Source organism: Zonotrichia albicollis, chromosome 9 (genome assembly GCF_047830755.1).
Source record: "Zonotrichia albicollis isolate bZonAlb1 chromosome 9, bZonAlb1.hap1, whole genome shotgun sequence".
NCBI classification, from domain to species: Eukaryota; Metazoa; Chordata; class Aves; order Passeriformes; family Passerellidae; genus Zonotrichia; species Zonotrichia albicollis.
This window is the reverse complement of record NC_133827.1, coordinates 39,966,312-39,983,183: the sequence shown is the minus strand read 5'-3', so window position 1 is coordinate 39,983,183 and position 16,872 is coordinate 39,966,312. Positions and strand designations below refer to the sequence as shown.

Genomic DNA, 16,872 nt, shown 5'->3' with positions numbered 1-16,872 from the left:
TGAAGGTGAAGGATGTGCCCATGTGTCTTTTAACATATTTATTTATTAAAACCTCTGGTTTCTTATGAGTTTTGTGGGACAGAAGTGTTTTTATGGTGCTCTAACATGGCCCAAGCTCTTGGCATTTGTCAGAGGTGTTTGCTGATTATGCTGCTGCACCTCTCTCCTATCAGGTCTCAGCTGAGAGCATTTCTGATGTGCTATAAATCACCTATAAATGTATTTTCAGACATTTTTCTGTCCTTCATTCATATCCTTCATTTTTCAGACGGTTTTCTATCCTTTTTGCAGACCATAAACAAGAGAGAAGCTGGCCTGCCCAAATGGAAGTTCTCCTTGACTTTGCAGGATGGAGATCCATAACCTTTCCTGAGGGATTCATGACAGTCCAGGATTGTCCACCACGGTGAGAAATTGCACCTGATTTAGTAATCTGAAGGTGATTCAATCTGCATACAACTGGTTGGAAACTCTTGTTTTCATTTTGTGCCTCAGTTTGTTCTCCTGACCAGAAGGTCTGGTTTGGGCCTTGCTGGATCCAATTCCTTGGGCTGAGCAGGACACAAACAACCAAAACCCTTTTTGGTGCTTTGTGCTGGGTGTGAGCGCCCACAAAGTGGTGATAGGCCAAAACTGCAGGTGAATTTATCCACAGGCACCTGCAAATCTGGGGGATCTCATGCCCAGAAAGGTTGGGAGGCCCCAGTGGCTCAGGGAGGTTTCATTCCTGGCTGGCACCCTGAGGTACTGAAGGGAGGATGAGCTCTGGGTGATTTATCTCTGCTTTCTGCTTCCAGGTGAGTTCATAAAAGCTCATTGCAGTTAATCTGCATCCTCTGGGCATGAAGGTGATTCAATCTGCATACAACTGGTTGGAAACTCTTGTTTTCATTTTGTGCCTCAGTTTGTTCTCCTGACCAGAAGGTCTGGTTTGGGCCTTGCTGGATCCAATTCCTTGGGCTGAGCAGGACACGAACAACCAAAACCCTTTTTGGTGCTTTGTGCTGGGTGTGAGCACCCACAAAATGGTGATAGGCCAAAACTGCAGGTGAATTTATCCACAGGCACCTGCAAATCTGGGGGATCTCATGCCCAGAAAGGTTGGGAGGCCCCAGTGGCTCAGGGAGGTTTCATTCCTGGCTGGCACAATGAGATGCTGAAGGGAGGATGAGAACTGGGTGATTTATCTCTGCTTTCTGCTTCCAGGTGAGTTCATAAAAGCTCATTGCAGTTAATCTGCATCCTCTGGGCACTGTCTGTGTGTCTCTGTGGCTGGGATGAGGCTGCAGCCATGCCTTGGCTAGGGGAGAGGAGCTTAGAGCTTCTGATGTCCATGAATTAAATGAATCAATCTCTTCCAACACACTTTAAATTGATCTTTGATTGGACCACATGGCCCTTGGATAAGGCACCCTGGTATTAGTCAATTTGACTTGGAAAGATGATGATACAAATTCAAATGGAAAGATGATCTATATTGAGCAGCTGTGCTTCTGCAGAGTGATTTTTTTTCTTTTTTTTCCTTTTTTTTATTAGTATGCTGCTCTGTTTGTGAAGTCCTTTTTGTGAATACTGATGCCTGAGCCCAGAGCTGTGTCCAGAATTGCAAACTTGGGCATTTGCATTAACGATCTGTGGCCTGTATTATTGCTTTAATCCTGCCTTCAAATTGCTCAGAATCTATAACACAAAATGCTCCTATATCCTCTGCTTAAAAGAGCCTATTTATGTCTAACACAGTTACTCAGAGCTGCCTGCTGGTTTGAAGGGTCTGTCTTCAAGTAGTTTGAAATTCATATTGAAATTCGTGCAAAGGTCTTGAGAATGTACAATTGAGATTAAAGTCCTGAATTCCCAAGGGAAGGGGTTCTGTTCAGGCACCTGGATTGCAAGAGAAGCTCCTTGTGTGGAATGTGATGTGCCGAGGGCAGAGTGGACAAGTGGATTTCAGCAGGATTTGTGTGACCTTTGCACAAGTGACAATGTAAAACTGAGGTGTGGGATGATTTCCAGCTGATTTATTTTTGATTAACCATAGAGGAAATGCCAGTAATTTTTATGGGGGTGGGAAAGGTGAAACCTCTCTGACCTATCTCAGATGTTCTTTAAACAAGGCTAATCCCCACAAAGAAGTGTTTATTTTAAAATCCAATAATTACCTGATTTATTAACCAGATCAACCAATGCCTCTTCAATGTCAAGCCCCTTCTGCTTTCAGCCTCTCTCTCACACGCAATCCACGACCAAACCTGATTTCTAACCCCAGCTGATTTCAGCCCATAATTAAAATTTCATGGCTAAATTATAAATAAGCCCTTTCCCCTTATCCCCTGCCAAAGGAGATTTGTGATGGGACAACTGACAAGGCAGGACACTCGTGAATTTAGATGTGGAGGCTCCATTGTGTCAGCTCCATCATGCCATTGCCTTGTCAGCTGCATCAATAACAGAGGGCCAAGATCAATCTGTAATGAAGGGAGATGAGGGCATTGATCCAGCTCCAGGGCTGGGATTCTTCCCCAGGAACTGGAAGCTGGAATTGCTGTGGTCATGCTGGATGAGCCTAGTTTGGAATAGCCAGCAGTAAATCAAATTAAACCCCCGGAGCAATGTGTTGCTCCTAAAGATTTGAATTTAAGCAGGTCATATTTCAGGTTTTGGGATGTGGTTTGTATCTGTAAAGCACGGAACACAGCATTTTGTCTCTGTTTGGTTGTTTCTAAGCTTTTATTCCTGTGAGTTTAGCTGGAGAGCTGTGGGTGAAAGGTGGCTGCAGCCGGGAGGGTTAAGTGCATGAAAAAGCTGCTTGGGCTCTGCTCTGTGGGGGATCTGCAGGTCATGGAGGGATCACCCACGTGGAGGAGCCCAAAGGAATCCTCTGAAGCCCAAAATGACACCTGAACATGCCCCTGATGCTTCCTGCTGCTTTTCCCATCTGAGGCACATCTGTTCCACATCCTGCAGTGTGTGTCAAAATCTGGATACCTGCTCTGGGCAGATCCTTGTGAAGGGATCACAGGTTTAACAAGGTTAAAAGGATCCCAGTTCCCCTGCAGGACCTTTCCCTCTTAGACAGGGTTTCATGCTCCATTTGCCTTTGGCAACGTGGTTTTGAGTTCCCATCCCAGCAGGGTCACTCCACCCTGCTCTAGAGTGCTCCAAAACATTACAAGCAGGTTATTTTCCAGGTAATATCTTGGAGTTTGGTGTGTGGGAGAAGGGCTGAGCTGCTGGAATGCAGCAAACCACTGACAGGTACAACAGGGCTGTGTCTGTGCCAGCTGAGGGCTGAACGTGTTCTCTATAGAAATTACCCAGAGCTGTGGTTACAGCCTCTGCAGCAGCAAAGATGTGTTAGAAATTGGGATCTCTGCTTCCCATCCTTCTTTAAAATTGGTGTTCTGGAGGTGGGCAAGAGGTTAATGATTGAAAATTAATAATTATGCAGTGATTGAGAGGGAAAGTGAGGATGTGCTTGTCACCTGTGTCCCTGCAGACGCTGTCACAAGTTTCTGAGGTGACATCCATCCTCCAGAACCGCCCTTGCTGATTGTGTGGTTCCAGCTGTCTGTCATCAGTCAGGCCTGGGTACAGACAGCCCTGACAGCCAGCCAGGGACACAAAGGAGATTGGAGGAGCTCTGCTGGCAGGAATGGCAGTTCTGCTCCTCACCTGAGCAGGGCTGGCAGCTCCAGGGCTGGGATGGAGCTGCTGATCTCCCCAGGATGCAGGAGAGCATCAGCAGGGCCAGGGGATTAGGGAATAAACCCCTTAGACTACAGAGGTTCCCTCCAGGGCAGGAGGAAAGTGGATTGTGGAGGGTTTTGCTTGATTTCTTTCTGCACTGTGACTCTAAAATCGCCCCCTTTCAAGCGTGTCTGGGCTTGGGGCTGATGATAAGGAAAGAATGAGACTCACAGGACTTTGCATCCTTGTTGAGGATGCATTGGAAGTTGAGCCTGGATGAAATGTGATGCAATATTTTTATTTCCAACTACTCATTGGAGTAGTTTTGTTAATTGACATGTTGCTTTTAATTGGCAAAGAATTTTATGGTTCTTGCTATGGATGTGCCATTCCTGCAGCTTTGTCCCTCTCTGTTCAGCTCACTCCTCATAAGCATTTCTTCATTACTGAGTGACTCAGGTTAAACTACCATTAATTTAATAAAATTAATCGTCTAATTTAATATAACTAATAGTTATTCAGTTATATTAAATAACTAATAGTAATTTAGTTATACTACCTCTGAACTACCTTTTTACTATTTAATAAAATTAATAGTCTAATTTAATATAACTACTAGTTATTTAGTAGCTGTTTAGCACTGCTTAATGCAGAAAACCTGTTTCAACCAACACAGGTTTAAAGTGACAGAAAAAATAAGAGTTGCTCTAGAGAAAAATCTGATCGCCTCTTTTAAAAATGAACCTAATACAAAGCATGGTTCATAATTATTTATGTACTTTTAGACTGGAGGTGCTTGAGCATTCTGGTGTAGTGTCAAAGAATTAAAACCTGAATTAAATTAGTAACAAAATAACTAATTAGATAATTCTGATGGTGACTGTGTACCTGGCAGTGTGTTGTCCCACCACTGCCTCGGTTTTAATTGAAAAGAAGCTCTTGGCACTGGAAGACCTTACAGAGCTGGAAAGGTTGGTAATGAGGAACCAAAATTAATCAGAAGTCAGCTTTTCCCAAATTCAATATCTTTCTAAAATGAATTGGGATCAGTTTATCCACCCACTTGTTTAACTTGTGATTCTTGTTGAGATAGAATCATCACAGAATAGTTTGGGTCGAAGGGTTCACAGCTCATCCCATTCCACATTTTCCTCTATCCCTGCTCCAATCCGTGTCCAGCCTGGGCTTGGACACTTCCAGGGATCCAGGAGCAGCCACAACTTCTCCTGGTAACCTATGGTGAGGCTTCATCACTGTCTTCCCAAAGAATTTCTTCATCAATATCATAAATTAACTAAAAACTACTCTGCGTGCGAGGATGGAGTATTGGTGAAGGTCATCAAGCAACTTTGCATTTAAAAATATTTTTCTAAATTTTTCGAACTGAAAAACTACTTTTTGTAAGGAAAAAAAAAAAAAGATTTGACAACATTTGTCACAGACATTTCTTCATAGAAATCCTTTCTTTGGGATTTGTCCTTCTTCTGGGAAGCAAAGAGCCCCAGAGGAAGAATGTAAACAGTTGTTATCAGCTGCTGTGAAATGTAGCAGTGTCCCTGTGATTGGCTTATCTTCCTTGTGTACCATTAAAGGCCAATCACAGGAGCAGCTCAGGGACAGATTCCCTGAGCAAAGAACTTTGTTATTCATTCTTTCTATTCTATTCTTGGCATAGCTGCTCTCTGCAACCTCTCTTTTTCTTCCTTTTAGTATAGTTATAATGTATTATATATCTTATATGAATAAATCAGCCTTCTGATCAAGAAACAAGATTCTCGTCCTTCTCTCACCACAGTGACCGTCTAAGGTCGCTGTAATAAACATTTTTAGAGGTAAATCTGGAATTTTCAACGCCTCCTTTAAAATCTATCACTCCTCAGCAAACATCCCCTCCTCATGGAGATTGTTGCTAGAATTGGAAGTATTAAAAATAACCCGAAAAAGCATCTCAGAAAACTCCCTCTTTTGACCTCACTGGAAGGAGCCCTCTTGCTTGCTGTGACATTCCAAAGCCAACTGATAAGAAACCCAGCTCTGATAAGGGGGGAGAGGAAAACGTGTCCCAGCCCTGGCTCAGAGGGGGAATAACTGAGGGATGGAAAGTCGTGGCCTGATGAGCTCCGGCTGACTGAGCAAGCACTGAGCTGTGCCCAGAGCCCTGATTTTCCCCTCCCTCAGAGGGATTTTCAGATGGATATAACCCCAGCATCCTCACTGAAATAATGCCTCACTTACCAGGCTGTGGCTGGGAGGATTTTGTGCTTTAACAGAGCTGCTCCTGCTAAAACGCAAATGGGAAAAGCCACTTTTCGTCAAGAGGAGGGGTAAATATGAATTTTTAATATTCAAATGAACTCATAGATTGATTTTTTTTTCAGCAAATGAAACATTCCCATCCATTTTTTACAAACTGTCATTTCAGAAAAATCACAATTTGTAAAATATTAGGGTGCACTTCTCATTTAAATGACATAAATATTTACACTAAATAAAGCAAGACCTTCACAGTCTATTAAAGCAGAAATAATTCTGCTGCCACAGCAATTGTGTGAGGAGTTTCCATTGAGAAATGAGGAAAATTTCCCTGTTTTGGTTCACTTAAAAAAATATGGATAATTTTCCTCTTTCACAAGCGATTTTGCTGTGAGATGTTTCTCACAATGGCAAGGCTGGAGTCACACCTGCCCTGAAGGAGTTTGAGGCAGCAATTCTGTGCAATCCAGGGATCTACGGGGGATTAATAACCCCAAAAATGCCCTCACAGCTGCACTTTCAGCTGATGTTTGACACAGGTGGTCATGTAAAGCATGATGTGATTATTATGTGGCTTTTTAAATCCTAAAAGATGATACAGCAGCATTTTTTTAGTTATTTCTTTAATTTTTCTTAGATTATTATTTCAAAATTATTACATTTACTTAAAATTGTAGATTCAATAACATCTAGCAATTAAATTATACATTATAATAAATAACAATCTATATATTGTAAACATCTAATATCAATTTTAAAACCCTAGTTTTAATCTTTAGTACATTGTGAAAAACCCAAGAAGAGGAATAAGGATGACTCAAGATTTGTCCTTGACAATAATAAATAATTTTTATTGCTTTTATGATTTTAATATTCCTAATGATTTAAAAATCTGTTCTGATGTTATTCTGGAAGAGGCCAGATGGGCAAATTATGTGTAGCATGTAAATTAAATCAGCAGTCTGATCAAAATACTTATCCAAAAACAAATACAGGCTGTGACAATAATTCCACAACCATTCTCAAATGATAGGAAAGAAGATTCTGGTGCCAAAAACTGTGCTTTGAGTATTCCTTTAAATTGCATTAGTGGTTTTCAGTGGAAGGAACATAGAAATTGCTGTTTTGTGTGGTAAAAGAAAGTATCTGTATCATACAGAAACATAAATATTATTAATTATTCAGTTTTTTGGTAATGAGTATTTTAGTATTGGCTTTTTATGTTGGGTTGAAGGGATGTGGTTTGTGCTTGTCAGCTCTCTCCTGTGCCAAAAGTGCAGGAAAGTTCTGTGGACGTGAGGTTTTCCAGACTTCTTGCTTTAGAAGTTGTTCCCAAGTGCTGCCATCAGCCAAGCAGCCCCAGCTCCAGTTAAACCAGTTAGGCCAGCAATGCAAACCAGTTCATAACTGTCCAGGCAGTCCCTGGAACTGGAATTAGGATTAAGGATATCCCAAAAAGGATTAAACCCAAGTGATTGTGGTTTCACATTATCAGGATTGTTTAGGGCGTCCCATACAGTCCTTTCCTACCAAACAGCTTTAATTTTATTGTAGAAAGGTGTTGCTGAGTCCCAAAAATCTGGGTAAAGTGAGGTTTTTTGGGGGCAAGAGGTCTCATCTCATTTTCTTCCTTTCATTCTATCCAGCAGATCACTGGAGATTGTTCTTGATTTGCTCTTGCCTGAGATTGTCCCTCTTTATTAATATAATAATACTGAGATTTAATTAGACCACATATTTTATTTTACTTCCCATGCTGTCAGCAACAAAAGGTGCAAGGAGAGCAGACCATAAAATATGTCAGTTTAGGGGGGGTCACTCCATCAGGGCACGGAGCAAGGTCAGGGAAAACGGGCACAGAGGAGGAGGGGATGATGGATATTCTCACATTGGCTGAGATCTGCTCCTCTTTAAATCAAAGTTTTAACTCAGGGAGACTAAATCTGACCTCTTTTGCAAGCTGTGGAGAGCAGGATCCTCCTCATGTGGAAATCAGGGATGGGAGTTTGAGTGGTGCTGAAGTTTGGTGGCAATGGCTGAGGTGACAGCGATGCCCTCTAAAGTTCTGTACCTCTGGGTCAGCACTCCCAATCCAGTCTGGGTCACTGCTGCCACAGAGTCGTTATCGTCTCATGAATGCCATCAAATGGCACTCCAAATGTTAAGTATCCCATTCTGCAGCTGAGGCATGAGGAATCTCTCTGTCAATTTTCAGGACGATCAGGGAATCGCTCGTCCTGTGGCTCTTCACCCGTGGCCTCTCCTTTATCACACCCAATAAAAGCCAGCACCTGCCAAGGGTGGTCGATATCCCGTGGCTAACCTGCCATCCTCATTTTCTCTAGGATAGCCTGAATAATTTATTTGGTTTGTGTCCAATATGATTTTTGTCCTGTCATTGTCTCACATTACATCTCCCCTTATTTGCTCTGGTGCAGAGGTGAGTTGGTGTAGTAGATATTTATTGCCAAGGGGTAAATAATTAAACTCAAAAAGTGCTTTTCATCTCTGTGTTGTTATTTGCAGAGGTGGCTGGAGGGCAGTGTTGACTTTAAAAGTGATATTATGTCCATTTTATGTTTCAAGACACCACTATCAGTCCAGTTCTCATAATGCTAAAGCTTCCAAATTGACACAGGAAAGCCTTATCAATAGAAAACTCAATTTATAAGAAAACTTTCTTTTATTTGGTGTCATGCTCCCCCAGCATCCGTCTGGATCCAAGCATCCACAGCTCCACTCTTTGTGAAGAGGGATGGGGAAAGGATTTTCAGTGCTGGTCAGGGGGGGGATTTCTTCCTTTTCTCTTTTGGGTACATCTCTATTATCATTTACTTTAACCCCTTTTCCCTTTGTTATTCATGCTGCCTCTCAGTTACATCTGGAAAACTTGCCAACAGCTCCTCCAGCCCAGCGAGATGTGAAGGACAATTTTGTGACCTGGTGGCAACCCGAGCCTGTCACACCTTGGCCATGTGCAGCCTTCACAGAGCAAGGGCAGGTGAGACGTTTGCTGACCAGGGCTGAGGTTTTAAATAACAGCAGCCCTGCTGGAACAGTCTCTGCTGAAGCTGGAGTCCTTTGTGAGGGTGACCCTCCCTTGGCCAAGAGGTCACTCCCCATTGCATGGAGAGGAAAAAGAGGACAGACAGTTGGAGAGAACAGTGAGGAGGACGCCAAGGAGCTGTCAAAATGTCTTTAGGATATGAGCAAATTATTACTTCTTAATGTGCTTAAAAGACACAGAACTGAAATGAAAACTAGTAGGTCTCTTTTTTTTCAGATAAAGTAGAAAGAATCTGTGAAGTTTTTCTTTCTCTTTTCCTCCTTTTTTTTTTTTTTTTTTTGACCCAGAGATTCTAAAATACTTTTTAAATAGGATTGTTCTCTCCAGCTTTACTTTTCCAGTTTCCTCTTAGTGCTGTTTCTACAAAGGCTCGTGCTGGTGCCACTGGAACTTTCCTGGCCAGCCTGCTTTTCCCCATCCAAGGTGCAAGCTGGGCTGAAAATGGAGAGCTATCAAAAGCCAGGTGGAGAGGGGTGTGCCAGCTGCTGGAGAGGAAGGATGTCTGAGGTAAGTGGGTGCTTCCCTCACAATTTAGAACAAACAAGGTCTGAAAGTCGAGGGCAGGACCCTGTGCAAAGGGATGCTTATTTCTGAGGCCAATTGTGCATGTGAAATAAGGTTAAACCTGTGCACAGCTCGGGCTCTGGGTGGCAGCTCCCAGCCAAGTGCAGAGGTGCTCCTGTAGTGTGGTGGGGTTCTCAGGGGTGCCAGGATGAGGGAAGAGATGAGAACCTTGACTCCATGTTTCAGAAGGCTGATTTATTATTTTATGATATATATTATATTAAAAGGAAGTTATATATTCAAACTATACTAAAAGAATAGAAGAAAGGATTTCATCAGTAGGAATACAAAGGAATGATAATAAAATCTTGTGACTGACCAGAGAGTGGGAGCCAGCTGGACTGTGGTTGGCCATTAATTAAAAACAACCACATGAGACCAATCCCAGATGCACCTGTTGCATTCCACAGCAGCAGATAACCATTGTTTACATTTCATTTCTGAGGCCTCTCAGCTTCTCAGGAGAAAAGATCCTAGCAAAAGGATTTTTCACAAAATGTGTCTGTGACACTGTAGGACCAGCACATCCATGGAAAAATGAGTGCTCGGCTGCCTTTTTCCCTTTTCCCACCTGTGTTTCCTCCAGCCCAAAAGGACATGAGTGCATGGACTGGTACAAACTCCTCTGGCTTCAGGAAAACACATGGGAAGGAAAGGAACCATCCTGGCTCAGCATTAAACCTGGGGAATTACAGATTTTCAGCCTGGCACTGCTGAGGAAAGCACAGTAGGTAAAGAGAAGGAAGCAAGATCTGCCTGGACCCATCCCCACTCCAGTTTCCCTTTGGCAAAAGGGAATTAAAGCAACAGTTATAATTCAAAGATATTTTGATTTCTGAAAATCACAGGTTTCTGCTTCTAGGTTGTGTAAAACTGTTAAAAATCAGTTTGTCCTGCAGAACAGGTGGGTTCCTTTTTATTCATTGTGATAACAGGAGGGAATCTATGTCCCCATTACCTCAGTTTCCCTCTCAAGGAGCCAGTCTCAGACCAGCTCTGCTAACTGTGAAATGTGATTAGAAGCTCTGCTAGGTCAGAGAGATCTTTCTTCCTCAAGTGTGAAAATATCTTCTTATGTAATAGACCATCAGAGTCACCAACTTTTCCAAACCATCTTCCTAAAGAAAAATAAATAAATTTGAAAATTTTTAGGCAAATCTTGTGGAAAACTGCATATTGTGGCCCACATACAAAAATCTCAGACTCTCTTGCAAATCTTTTCTATTTTATGTATTTTTAAGGCAGGATTTTTTTTTTGGTTTATCGTGTTTTTACTGGTGCAGCGCCTTCTCAAAGGTTTTATACACATAAAAGAATGGAAATACAGGCAGCAGCTGAAGCAGTTTCCAAGGAAAAGCAAGAGGAGGACGATTTACTGAGAGCTGTAATGAGGAATAGACTCTCAGTTTCATAAATTCAGAGTAAGTCCTGGTGCATCTCCCTTGACTGATGTCCTCTCCTGAAGTGCCACGCGACTCCGAGTCCATCCACCGGGGAAAACACATGGATTGCTCTGGGTTATTTAATAATGCAGGCACTGAGGAGGGGAAAATCACTGCAGGCAGAGAGCTGCTCACAGCTCAGGCCTGAAATCCCCAAAAATGAATGGCAAAGTCCTGCTCTCCCTGCAATGCAATCGGGAAGATGAGTTGTCCTGCACAGCTCTTCTCATCAGATCCCGAGAAGCACTGAGGAATTATTGATGGAGATATCCATGGATTGCAGGATGAGAGCCTTGGAGGCAGAGCTAGAAGGTTCTTTTAACCCAGGAATTGCTGTTCCCTGTTGGAACTTCCAGGAAAACCGAGTGTGTTTGACAGTGTTTGGTTCTGCGCTGCCGATCAGAGGAAATGTGACAGTTTGCCTTGGGAATGCTCTCTGGAATAATTTTTTACATCATTGAGAAACATTTTGCCTGAAGATGTGAATTTCAAATTGTGCACTAAGAATCTCGAGATGTGCTGCTGGGTCTCGGGAAAAAGGGAAGAAAAAGGGAGAGCAATCCAGTAATGTAGATAAATAGAAGAAAATGAGATCTACATGAGAGGTTTGATTAAATTTGGAATCGGCTGCTGGACCAGAAAGATAGAAGTAAGTAAAAGCATGGAGTTAACTAAGGGAAAAATGAGTTTGGAGCAGGAACAGAACTCAAATTCATCTTTGCCAGCGAGGCAGGGAGCTGGAGTGACCTTGAGAGCTGCTGTGAGCTCCGTGCACATGCGAGCCCCACGGCGGCACGAGAGAGAGCAAAGGCAGCTCTGGGTTTAATTCTGGTACATTTAACACAGAGCTGCCATGGACCCTGCGTGTGGCAATCTGTGACAAGTCTATAACTCAGCCTGCTGAGAAACCCAGCAACTGGCAGAGAAACTCAGGCTCCTGAGGCCATGTGGGATCTCAGGATCTGAGTCCTGAGATGCTGAGCCACCGAGACCACCCTTGGGGGGCTCGGGAGTCCTGGAATGTTCCAGAAGTGTCTGGTGGCTGGACTTTGATCCTACACAGGAGACGACACCTGTATGAGGACAGGAGGGTTTCACCGGGGTGAATGGTGAAGGGATTGGTTAATTAGAGGGTGAGACACAGGGTTTAGGATTTCTGTACAGGGGGGTTTAGAGAAGTAAGATGGAGGAATTGGGGCGTGTCCTGTCCTTCTTCTTCTTCTTCTTCTCCTCCATCTTCTTTGGTGATGGTGGCACTTTTGGATTGGTCATTACTGAAAGTGCACCGGGTAATAAGAATAAATGGTATTGGGGAAAAATGATAAATATTGTACACGTAACCATGGGTATAAAGATAGGTGACTGTCCGGAGGGCAGCACAGTGTGCTCATGGCTGACTGCTGAGCAGAGCTCTGTCGGGCTGAAAGAAAATCTTTTAGATAAACAATTAATAAACATAAAAACCGAAAGAAGAACTGAAGCCTCTTCTCGTCCTTCGATACACGGGCTGCCCCAAGGCCACCCCGGGCTTTTCCAGGCCATCCAAACAGCCGAAAACCCAACAAGGCCAGGGTGGTTCAATATCTGAAGCAGCCTCAGTCTCTTCATGGTGCAGAGCTGGATGTGTCATCAGAGGTTAGCAGGTGACAGCCATGATTTAGATGTGTTTTTACAAACAGAGGGATTCTTCCTGGCCATCAGGAAGCATTTCTTAATGGAAAAATGTTGTTAAATATTGGAAGAGGCAACCCAGGGAGGTTTGGAGCTCCCACCCCTGGAGGTGTGCAAGGAATGCCTGGACATGGCACTCGGTGCTCTGGGCTGGTGACGAGGCAGTGCGTGAGGGCGGACTCGGCCCTAGGTCCGGCTAGCTGGTGAGGGGCGAAGGCCAACGCCCCAGCACATCAGAAAACAGCCCCCCTCGGCGTCTTGGCCTCGGGCTGAGCTGGGGGATAGCTCGGAGCAGCGCGGTGCGAGATGAATCAGGAGGCGACCACTTGCTGGAGGTAAACTGTCGGTTTATTACAGAAGCACCAACGGGGATGGGCACCACCAGAAAATGGCCCCGAACAGGGGGCGAGACAGGGTTTTAAGGGAAAAAAGAGGGGAAAAGGTAGGGAAGCCTAGCTAACCAATAGTAATACATATTTGGAGGTGCTAAACATAATTGACATACCTAAATAACCAACTAATATAAAGCAAAGGAGGGGCCCCGGGACAGCAGCCAACCATAACCCCCAGAGAGAAGAAGGTTCTCGAAACCTGGGAGGAGAAGGGGGTGATTGACTGGGCCCAGGGAGGAGACAACTTTTACTTAGAAGGGAAAATAAGGGAGGAGCAGTTACATATCGGCAACTAAAAATAGCGAGGTTACCATAGCAACTTAGCTGACAGGGTAGCAGTGGCGGGAAAAGCTGGAGAAGGGAGGAACCATTTACAGAAAACAGGAGGATACAATACAGAAAATGGCGGAGTAAACTGAAAAACTTAAGAACACATTACAGCATCGCAGGGGTCGTTCACAGGCTGGATTTGATGGTCTGTGAGGGTTTTTCCAACCTCAGTGATGTTGTGAGTCTGTGATGGGACCTTGGTCAGTGGGGATGAAAGCAGTGGTGACAGTTTTAGGGTCTGTGGATCAATTGATGGGTAAGTTACTGCTGTGTCATGGCCGGAGTTGTCCTAAGGCTCTTGTGCTTTTGGTCTTAAACTGAAGACCAAGTCTTAAACCCAGACCAAGGCTGGCCTGTGTCCCACCAGGTGTCTGAGCTCCTCTGGAGGGTGCTCCCCAACCCATATGAGATGAACCAGCTGGGGAAGGATCCTGCTGGGATGTGCAGGACCATAAAATAACGGAGGGTGGAAGGGAGCTCAGGAGGCCCCTGGGCTCAGCTCCTGCCTGGTGCCGTGAGCTCTCACTGCTGCTCCTGGGGCTGCTCTCATCACTGCCATGTGCCCAGAGGTATCAATAAAACACTGAGGGACAGCAGATAATGCAGTGACACCTTGAGAAAAATTCCAGACCTGTCACTGTCCCATTTGGGTGCACTTCCCACAGCTGAGACACTCAGGTATTTTCTATTATTCTGATCCTTTGTGGTCTCCTTTTTCTGCTCCCGTGACCTATTTTTTACTTTCTGTCCAGTCACAGCCACTCCATCTCCTTGTTTTAACATCCTATTCTTTCTGTCCAGACTTTCTTTTTAAAATTTTTTCCCCTGCTAGTTAACTGTAATTATACAGCTTTTTAATGAGTTTTGATGCATTTACACATGCTTTATGTGCCTTACAGCAAACCCCCTGCTGGTCTAATTTTGTATAGTGTGTTTAATTGAGACCCCTTTTGCAAGTACACAGTTTGTGTGTGGCGAGCACAATCCCCAACCATAAATTCTGCTTTATTCCCACTCTTCAGATTAGATTTTTATTTGCATTACGTGAATGTTTTTTTCCCCCACTAAAATCCTGTCACGTACATTTTAACCACTCCAGCAAATTAATTCTTGCTATATTTAATGCCATACAGAGAAACGCCTTTATGGAGCTTCTAATTGTTCATTTCAAGCATTCCAAAATTAGCTGCCTTTTATTAATTGGGGAGTCACTGCATTGTGGAGAAGACAGAAAGCTCTCTTGCAAGCCACATTAACTGGACAGATGTTCAGAAATATGTTAAATATTACCCAGTGAGTGGTGGCACAGTTCATCCATCATGTCAGTGCCACAGCCACTCTGGGATCTGCTGTGGGGTGAAGGTGCTGTGAGAGAGGCAGCGTCAGAAAGGATGAACTGACACTACAGACAGCACTTTTATGTTTGGCGTAAAGCAGGAAGAAAATCGTAATTTAAAATAACTGGAGAAATTACATTATCCCCAACAGAGAATTACAGAATGGTTTGAGTCATCTAATTCCAACACCCTGCCACGGCAGGGACATCTTCCACAATCCCAGGTTGCTCCAAGTCCTGTCCAACCTGGCCTTGGACACTTCCAGGGATTCAGGGGCAGCCACAGCTTCTCTGGGCAGGGCCAGGGCCTGCCAATTTTCACAGGGAAGAATTCCTTCCCAAATCCCATTTAAATCCATCATCCAGCTCAAGGGCATTCCCCCTTGTCCCAGCACTGGACAACATTGAATGGAACCTTGCAGCACTCAACAAGGCCATGAGAAAGGAGGGGACTTGCTTTGGGCTTCACTCTTGGTTTGGATTTCTCTCTTGGTTTGGCTTTCTCTCTTGGTTTAGGTTTCTTTTGTGGTTTGGATTTCACTCTTGGTTTGGGTTTCACTGATGGTTTGGGCTTTCACTCTTGGTTTGGCTTTCATTCTTGGTTTGGGTTTCTCTCTTGGTTTAGGTTTCTTTTTTCGTTTAGGTTTCACTGGTGGTTTGAGCTTCACTCTTGATTTAGGTTTCTCTCTTGGTTTAGGTTTCTTTTTTGCTTTAGGTTTCTTTCTTAGTTTGGGCTTCGCTATTGGTTTGGGCTTTCACTCTTGGTTTGGGTTTCTTTTATGGTTTGGGTTTCACTGGTGGTTTGGGCTTCACTCTTGGTTTGGGTTTCTCTCTTGGTTCAGGTTTCTCTCTTGGTTTATGTTTCACTGGTGATTTAGGTTTCAGTCTTGCTTTGGGCTTCACTCTTGGTTTTCCCTGGAGCTCAAACACTTTACAAAGAGTCAGGATCATTTCATGAATGCGAAACAGAAAGTTCAAGCAAAGCAAGAGCTGTCCAGGCAAAGTTTTCCTGAATATATTGACTATGTGGGTAAGAGGCAGATTAGGACTTTCTTTCCACAGTGGTCCCCAAAAATAACCCACCTACCTCCTGGCAACAGTTCATTAACTGGGTCATCTCCATCCCTCTCTTCAAACAGATCTTATCAGCAGCACATCTGATGGGATGAGAGTGTTTTGGGATGAACATTTACATACAGAGAGATGAAAGGCCTTACATAACCCGAGGAGCAGAAAATACATCTCCCCCTGACAATTGCCAATGTTCCCTTGCTAAATCCTGCATAATGGGGTTTTGCTGCCGTGTCAGCAGCTCCATGACAATAAAGCCAACGGCACAGGTATCCTGAGAGCCAATTTCAATGGCCACAAGGCAAGAAATGCCAAGTTCCCTTCCTTTTTCCAGCTAGATGGATGATGTTTGAGCAAAGAACAAAATCTGTGCACTATGGTTCTTAACTAACCCATTCAAAATAGCCCCAGGAAACATCCGGAGCTCTTTGTTTTATAGCAGGGTGCTCAAGACTATTTAATCTTTTTTTCAAATATGTGGCAATAAAATTGAATTTTCTGAAGCCTCCCAAGAACCCAATCAGGGCACATACTGACAAAATCCCATATGTTTAAAATTATGGGCACAAAAAGAGCACTCCAACAATTAAATTTCAGTTTTTAGGTGCTGGGTCTCTTTGAGAAGCCTGCTTGCTGAGTCAGCACTTTTGATTTTGTCCTCCCCCATGCAGGTTTTTTTTTTTCCATAGGATTTGCATAAACCAGGTGATGGATGTGGCCAAGAGGAGCTGTGAGGGCATCTTGTTCAGCTCCCTTCCTGAAATACCTGTCCCCACTGCGTGTCCTGCAGTGCCCTCAGAGGGATGAGCTGGGATTGGATGTGGGGTGGCCTTGGAAAACAGAACTCTGTGTCATGACCGGAATGAGGAGTGCTGCTTCCTGAGGCATGATCCTAACTGATCCTAACTTCATCCCACAGGACTCTTTTAGGAAATATGGAGCTCAAATGTGGTCATTTGGCGATGGTCAGACCTTACAGTGGGCAGGGGTGACCTTTTGGGCTTCGTGCCTCTCCCAAGTCAAGAACTCTCCATCCACTCAAGTCAAACTTGCTCAGGA

The 16,872-nt window shown here is 43.9% G+C and overlaps 1 long non-coding RNA gene across 1 annotated transcript in view; it reads left to right on the top strand.

Moving 5' to 3' along the window:
- Positions 1-10,199, top strand: part of LOC141730165 (uncharacterized) — a 43,093-nt gene extending 32,894 nt beyond the window's left edge. Inside the window, exons 8-10 of the long non-coding RNA XR_012581689.1 lie at positions 292-406; positions 8,816-8,941; positions 9,335-10,199. This is a non-coding gene — a long non-coding RNA (uncharacterized LOC141730165). The remainder of the gene's footprint in view (positions 1-291; positions 407-8,815; positions 8,942-9,334) is intronic.
- Positions 10,200-16,872: the final 6,673 nt, after the last annotated feature.